General features: G+C 37.0%; 1 long non-coding RNA gene across 1 annotated transcript in view; it reads left to right on the plus strand.

The window, feature by feature from the left end:
- LOC116087570 overlaps positions 1-6,600 on the plus strand; it is a 27,503-nt gene extending 20,903 nt beyond the window's left edge. The window contains exon 5 of the long non-coding RNA XR_004117488.1: positions 6,208-6,600. This is a non-coding gene — a long non-coding RNA (uncharacterized LOC116087570). The remainder of the gene's footprint in view (positions 1-6,207) is intronic.
- Positions 6,601-7,105: the final 505 nt, after the last annotated feature.

Below are 7,105 nucleotides of genomic sequence, written 5' to 3' on the forward strand. Positions count from 1 at the left end.
ATATATATATATATATATGAATGAAAATCCAAAATGTTTTACTTAAAAAAATCAAGTCAGCCTACACATAAGGAGGGCCATTGCATTTAGAGTGCAGTTTGCTGTTGCAGAGTGCCATATCATAGGTTTCTATGCTAATGAGTATCCAGTAGACCTATCACTCTGACATGAAGTAAAGTCTAAATGAACATACACAAGGATGTGGAATCAACATCTAACCCTGAAAACATGCAAGTGTTGAATCACCAAGTCTATGAAGCACATAAAATAACTTTAGAATGAGAGAACACTCTTCAAAGGATTTGATGAAATTTTTAGAATAAATTCAACTGGTGGTCCTTGCTACACACCAACAAATACCATAGAAAGCATGTGGGCTTCTCCTGAATATTTAAATCTTGAGTAACTTGAAGTCATTATAAAACCTAAAATTTGTGCAGCGTGTTTTAGATTGTAGAGTAATTATTTTCCGTAACAGTAGAGTGTCAGTTTGTACACTTTTGAATAAATATTCAGATTTTCAGATAAAAGAAATATATTGCAGCCAAGAATGGCCACCTGGAATGCATCAAGAAGCTCCTTCAGGTAAGCTGGTAACTGAAGGTTACAGATATGTCACTTGATTGATTTATTCATTTATTTATTTATTTATTTTTATTAGATATTTTCTTTATTTACATGTAAATTTCTCCTTTCCCAGGGATATGTAAAGCACTGTGATCTAAATGGATTAAAGGGTAAACATTGGGGGAAGTGGCCACATTAAAAATAATAAATAGACAGACAAATACCAACACCCCCCAAAAAAAGAAATAACAAGGAGACAAATATTGGGAAGAAATGTAGAGAAGAGTATAGTCATTTGTAACAATATTGGACCAAATTCTTACATGTTGGCTGGTTTCCTTCATGTGTTTCACATGCTTTAAGAATAACACTAGTTTTCATGTATTCCTTGGAAAGAGACTTTAATGGCAAGATTTGCCTACTCAGAATAATTTGGGGCAGACATTAACACTGTTTTAAAGGCTTATACTATATATGTTTATTCTTGCTTCTCTATAGCCTATTAGACTTTGACTAAAGTCTTCTTCATAACACTTCACTGCATAGTTTGATCTTCCTCACAAGGTACAAAAGCTACCTGGGGACAAAAGATCTCTGGAGAAAACTGAATAATAATTTCCAGCTGTCGCTCAGGTGGAAGGGGAATCTCGGAGGCTCAGAGCACCTAGATGGATATGTCACCTTACCCTACTTGAAGTCATCTACAAACACCAGATTGACGAGAAATGACCTGAAAAGCATTGATTCTACACGTTTAGAACTGAGCTCTTCATTATGTTTGTGTCCCACTCCTCTCTCAAAGAAAAAACTTATCCTAGACTGAAACAACATAAAATCCTCATATAATCTGTGAAGAAAAATCCTGAGGATGATCTGGCAAGATGACTAACTGGATAAAATGATTTCTATCCAAGGATGAAAACATGATTTCTGATCCTCAACACAGGCATTACTGTTAGGTGGTCCTAGCAGTTTCTCTATAATCCCAGAACTTGGATATCAGAGACAAAGATCCCTAAAGAAAGAGGTTAGCCAGACTAGCTCAGTGACCCCTGAGTTTTAGGAAACCTACTACAAAATATAAGGTAAAGAGTGTTCAAGGAAGACACACAGTGTCTACTTTATGCTTCCACATTGCTATGTATGTGCAACATACACACACACACATACACATACACATTTTCTCATATGTGTGTAAACATAGCTGCATATATCATATATATATGTATATATATATATATATATATATATATATATCTAAATATAGAAGAACATGGTTATAATGATTCATCGAAGGATTGTGTGCATGGAAGGTATTGATCAGGTCATTCTGAAGGCATATGTGTTAAAAAAAAAAACTATGTATTTGAGAGAGAATTTTCTTCTACTTAGTTCATAATACTCAATGGAACAGGATAAAGTACTCAAAGAAAGTTCTATTTGGAAGACAACGACACAAATATGTTGTGGTAGTAAGTACCCCAAAATCCTTTTCGTAAGCATAGTGAGGGAGAGGAGTTGCAAAGTTGCTCATCCAGCCTCATGGAAAGAACACCCTGGCTTGCACAGAGCAGACTCTTCCTTTCCTTAGGTCTCCATAGTATGTGAGTAATGTCTTGTGATTTGGTCCCCCTCTCAGTTACTCTTCTCACCCACAGTCAGTGTGATCTCCCAAGTGCTCCGTAAGCATGAAACCTTTATTGTGAACTTAGTGGTTCTTCTAGAAGTGATTTATCATGAAAAACATACTTTAATGTGCTGGGGAAGCTAGAGCTATGACTTGGCAGTTACATTCACTGGCTGCTCACCCAAAGGACCAGAGTTCAATTCTTAGTCCCACATGGTAGTATACAACTGACTGTAACTACAGTTCCAGTGGATCTGGCACCCTCACACAGACATGAATGCAGAAAAAACATCAATTCACAAAAAAATGAAATTAATAAAAAGAAAAGGCTTGGGGAGAATTGGTGCATGCCTTTAATCCCAATATTCCAGAGTGATAGGTAGGCAGGGCTCTGTGAGTGTCTCAAAAACAAAAAAGTTTATATATACACCTAGATTTTAACTGTGGACTTCCTCTAACAAAAATCATACCTATAGTTTCCCTCATCTCTAAGTTTTTTTTCTGCAAGTGTAAATCTATTTTCCTCTCAGTTATGGGTTGTTCTTAGCCTGTTACATCTTCTGCATGAGACACTGATGCTGCTGCTTATTCTTGCCAGAATATTCCTGTCAAGGGCCATTTGTTCCTGGAATAGCTCACGGTTGGTAAATAGAAATTTCCTAAAGAATGGCCATCCACCTGAAAAAAGAAAACATGGCTTCCCTTGTTATTGGAGGAAGGGCAAGCCAGAAGACATTGGTAGTCATGTTTCTTTTCTTCCTTCCTTATTGGCTAACAGGAAGTTTGCAAGAATGCTGTCATACTTAGCTTTAGCTGTCAACTTGACACAAACCAGTGTCACCTCTGAAGAGAGACCCCCCCAACTGAGGAACTGTCTTCTTCGTGTTTGCCTCCAGACATACCTTGAGGAATTTTATTCATTTCAATTAACAAAGCAAAGCCAAATCATGCCAGCAAGTGTGCCTTAATCACATAAGAGTAGCTGAACCCACAAGAGGAAGCCTTCCTCTGAGGTTCTGGCTTCTAGGTCTTGCCTTGACTTTTTTTCTTTGGCTTCCTTTGAAAATGCATTATAGCCTGGAAGCAAAATAAACCTGTTCTTCCCCAAGCTGGTTGTATCCCGTATTTTATCAAAGAAACAGAAGCCAGAATAAAAATAAAAATAAAAACCACAAATGGGACACATCTTACACGCTCTTTCTGCCAACACAGAGTGGACCTTCGCTGCCCCGATCTGACACATTTTATAACTGGGAGTAAAGATATTGTTTCAAAACATTTTTTTTCCTTGTAAATAGATGATTGAGATACGGTGGTACGAGGAAAGTACTCTTGATGCATCCTTTCAGTCACTCCATGTGTTGTGGTCTTCCCCGGGTCCAGGCTCTTCCCAGTGTTCTCTCTGTGGCTTCATTCATCCTCCCTCTCTCACCTTGCTCCACTGATTCTATTAGGGTTTTTCATGGAGGTGTTGTACAACTTGGCCCTGGGGCCACATCTGGGCCTTCACCTGTTCAGAAGAGGAAATGTTTCTGTTAATAGGGCAGGCCTGGATCCCAATGGCTCCTGTGTACAGATATTAAGAGGAGCATCTCTGCCAATGTACTTAGGCAGAACAATAAAGCATCTTTACAGTCCAGGCTCACCAGAGCCACTATTGATTCACTAGCATCTGCTATCTCAATAGTAAAAGGCTGCCAGGATTTACTCGCTCAGCTTTTCCCTTTCCTGGGTCGTCATTATTCAGTGTAAAACTCCTTTAACCTGGTGGAGTTGTTGCTCTTGCTAATACTGTGTTAGCAAATTATTGATCCCAATGATGAGAACAGGAATCGTTTCTCCTGTAGCAGGATGTGCAATTGGATGCACATTCTGCCCTGGTAATTTTCTCTATAGATCTTCCAGGAGGACCAGACAAATGGACCATTAAAAAGAGGCAGGGGCGGGGGAGCTGCCTTGGGTTGATGGTACATTTGAGCTGAATCCAAACTTTATTGGTGTTTTTCAGCTCCTATTTGAAATCTTATAAACATTGCTCCTTGGCACTTTAGGGTTTTGTTTTGTTTTTGGTAGTTTTATTTGGCTTGCTTTTTAACTTTCACCGTCAATGAGGGGAAATATTAGCTTGTTGGTTTCTTTTGAAATGGAAATGGAACCCATCAGCCATTCAGGTTTCCTGAAACAGTCCTGCAAAATTTTCAACCTGCTCTGTAAAAAGGAGAACACAACACTGGTGATCCAATGTGCTCAATTTCAGCCTACCTTGGTTTGGCAGTGGGGACAGGGCATGATCCTGTTTGGGAAGAGGCTGTCTCAGCAGCTCTCCCTTAATTCTTAATTCAGATAACGTAAATGGTAAATATTAATTAGCCTTCATTTGACTCCAAGTTAGAGTGCCTCTGTGAACCCTGTACTGTAGTGTATCCAAAAGATTTAATCAAAGTATAAATTTGAGTTCTTTGCCTCATACAAAGCTTTGGGTAGTTTATTATTATTATTATTATTATTATTATTATTATTATTATTATGAGTTGAATAGTAATAAAGAAACATTTTAAATAGAGACAAATCTGAAAGAAAAAAATTAACTCTAGCTAGGAGCATGTATTGTTTTGCTTGTTTGCAGAAAAGTATAAAGTCAAGAAGCAGAAGTAAAATCTGGTGTTAATTACTTTGGCTATTCACTGTGCTCTGATGGCAAAATTGTATAAATAAGTTGAGAATGCTGAGGAGACTTATAAACAGTCACTGCCCGGCTCTCTCTGAACAGAGGCATTGGAACACTAAGGTTTACATGGTAGATGACACAGGATTTTGTGTTTTATTTCTGAGCTACTCATAATTATTTATTTCTCTTCTATGCATTGATGACTCCAATCTACATCTCTATCAATCTATCTATCAATCCATCTATCTATCTATCTATCTATCTATCCATCCATCTGTCCATCTATCCATCTATATTAGTGCCTGGAAGTACATTTGCATTTCTGAGTTCCACTTGAATTCCACAAGAAGAAATATTTGGCAGAATATTGACCACAGTATCATTCATCAGGTGCTGAAAAAGAGCTAGAAAATGTCATTGTATGTTACATTAAAGATGCTTAGAGTATTTAACTTAAGTGATCCCCTATGTAAGATTACAAATTCTAAAAAGACAGTTAAATTTTTAAATGATCTTCCACTGTTAAACAATCATATGATGGTCATGGCATCTCTATTTCAGCAAATGTTAGAGTCAGGATGATTAAGTGGGGCTCCTGTATCTGACAAAGCTATGGGCCAGGGAGGAGGGAATTCCCTTCTTTCTTCCGATGCAGATGCAGTTATTCGAGCTTATGTGATAATTACATGTGGATGAGATGGCAGGTAGAGGCGATCTGATCCCCTCTCCCCTTTGGTTCCTCACTCTTTCTCTGGAGACTAAATGGAAGATTTTCTCTCAGAAAAAATGTCATAAGATTGAAGGAAATTAAGAGAAACATAAGAACAATATGCATTACAGGCTTTATTTATAAATATAGGTTATCATGCTATGTTTATATTATTTATTTACTAATGCCAGTGATTAGATTTCACACAACCTCCTCGACATCCAGCAGCAACGATCTATCAATTGAATTGAATTCAATTTCTCACTCCAGGGAATTGATGATTTTCAACTTGATTTGGACTCAGAGAAAGGATGGTGTTTTAAAACCGGTGTCTGGTAGAGAGGTTATGAAGTTACCATTTAGATAAGGCAAATATCATAGACAAAAGGAGGGATGAAAACGTGATTGGCTTGAAAACTTACTTTAATCAATCACTCCAAAACCACTTCTTCTTACAAAAACCATTGGGTTTGTATTTTAGCCATTCTTGGCTTTTCTTGTTTTTCATATTTAAACGTTCTAAGCAGTGAGATAACATTTATTTTTATCTTTTCTTTTTAGGAAAATGAATGTTTGTGTTCTTTTTATAAGATATCTTTGTTGTTCTTTCTTTTATTTTCTTTTTTCTTATTTTAGTTGTAAAACTGGAAACATCCAAAAGTCATCTTTCATGGATGTCAGCAGCAATGTAGAGAATGGCTTGGAGGTAATGCCTTTTCTGTCAAAAAGACCATTGACATACAACATCAAAGTAACATACTTTATGAATAATAAATAAGCAATCACAGAGCACCAAATTCGATTTTAAAAAATGAAGCCAAGGATGCAAATGATGTCACTGCAATTCTTATCACCTATTTATGTGCATTAATGCATAGAAACCGACACTCTTTCTACCCTAGCCAAACCATGCTGGTCAGTAGGGGCAATGGATGTATCAGTTCTGAGATATAACCACTGCACTTAGCAAATCATGCTTGATTGATTTGCACTAAGATTTCTAAAATTAAATGAGAAAAAAAATCCATCATTCACTGTACCAGAGGAGAACATATTTTTCAAGGTATTTGAATGACTACAATGCAACTGTCCAAATCACATTCTAACCAACCACTGAAATTAATTCCTGGCATAAAGCAAATTATCTTCCTAATGATGACTAGTGCTGATCTACTTCAGACCCTGCTGTGTCTCAGCCTTCTTGGGCCATCAGAAACCAGTGAGGAACTCCACAGCATCTAGTATCCAGCAGCAGCAGCTTTCTCAGTATGAAGATGTCTTGGTCCAGAGCCCCACACTCTGTCAAAAAGAAAAAAAGAAACAGGCAAAATACTCACAAGAAGTATTGTTTCCATCTTATTTTTAACTGAGAGTGGATGACAAAGTCATATTCATAAAAGGGAGAAATATTTGAACTATCACTTTATGTCAATTTTCATCTCTCCTTTATAGTATATTAATCAGTCTAGCATTATTCACTCAATGGCTTTGATTCATCTTTGACTTTCTGTTCTTTACTTTGAAATTCCAATGC

This window comes from Mastomys coucha, unplaced genomic scaffold (genome assembly GCF_008632895.1).
Source record: "Mastomys coucha isolate ucsf_1 unplaced genomic scaffold, UCSF_Mcou_1 pScaffold13, whole genome shotgun sequence".
Lineage (NCBI taxonomy): Eukaryota > Metazoa > Chordata > Mammalia > Rodentia > Muridae > Mastomys > Mastomys coucha.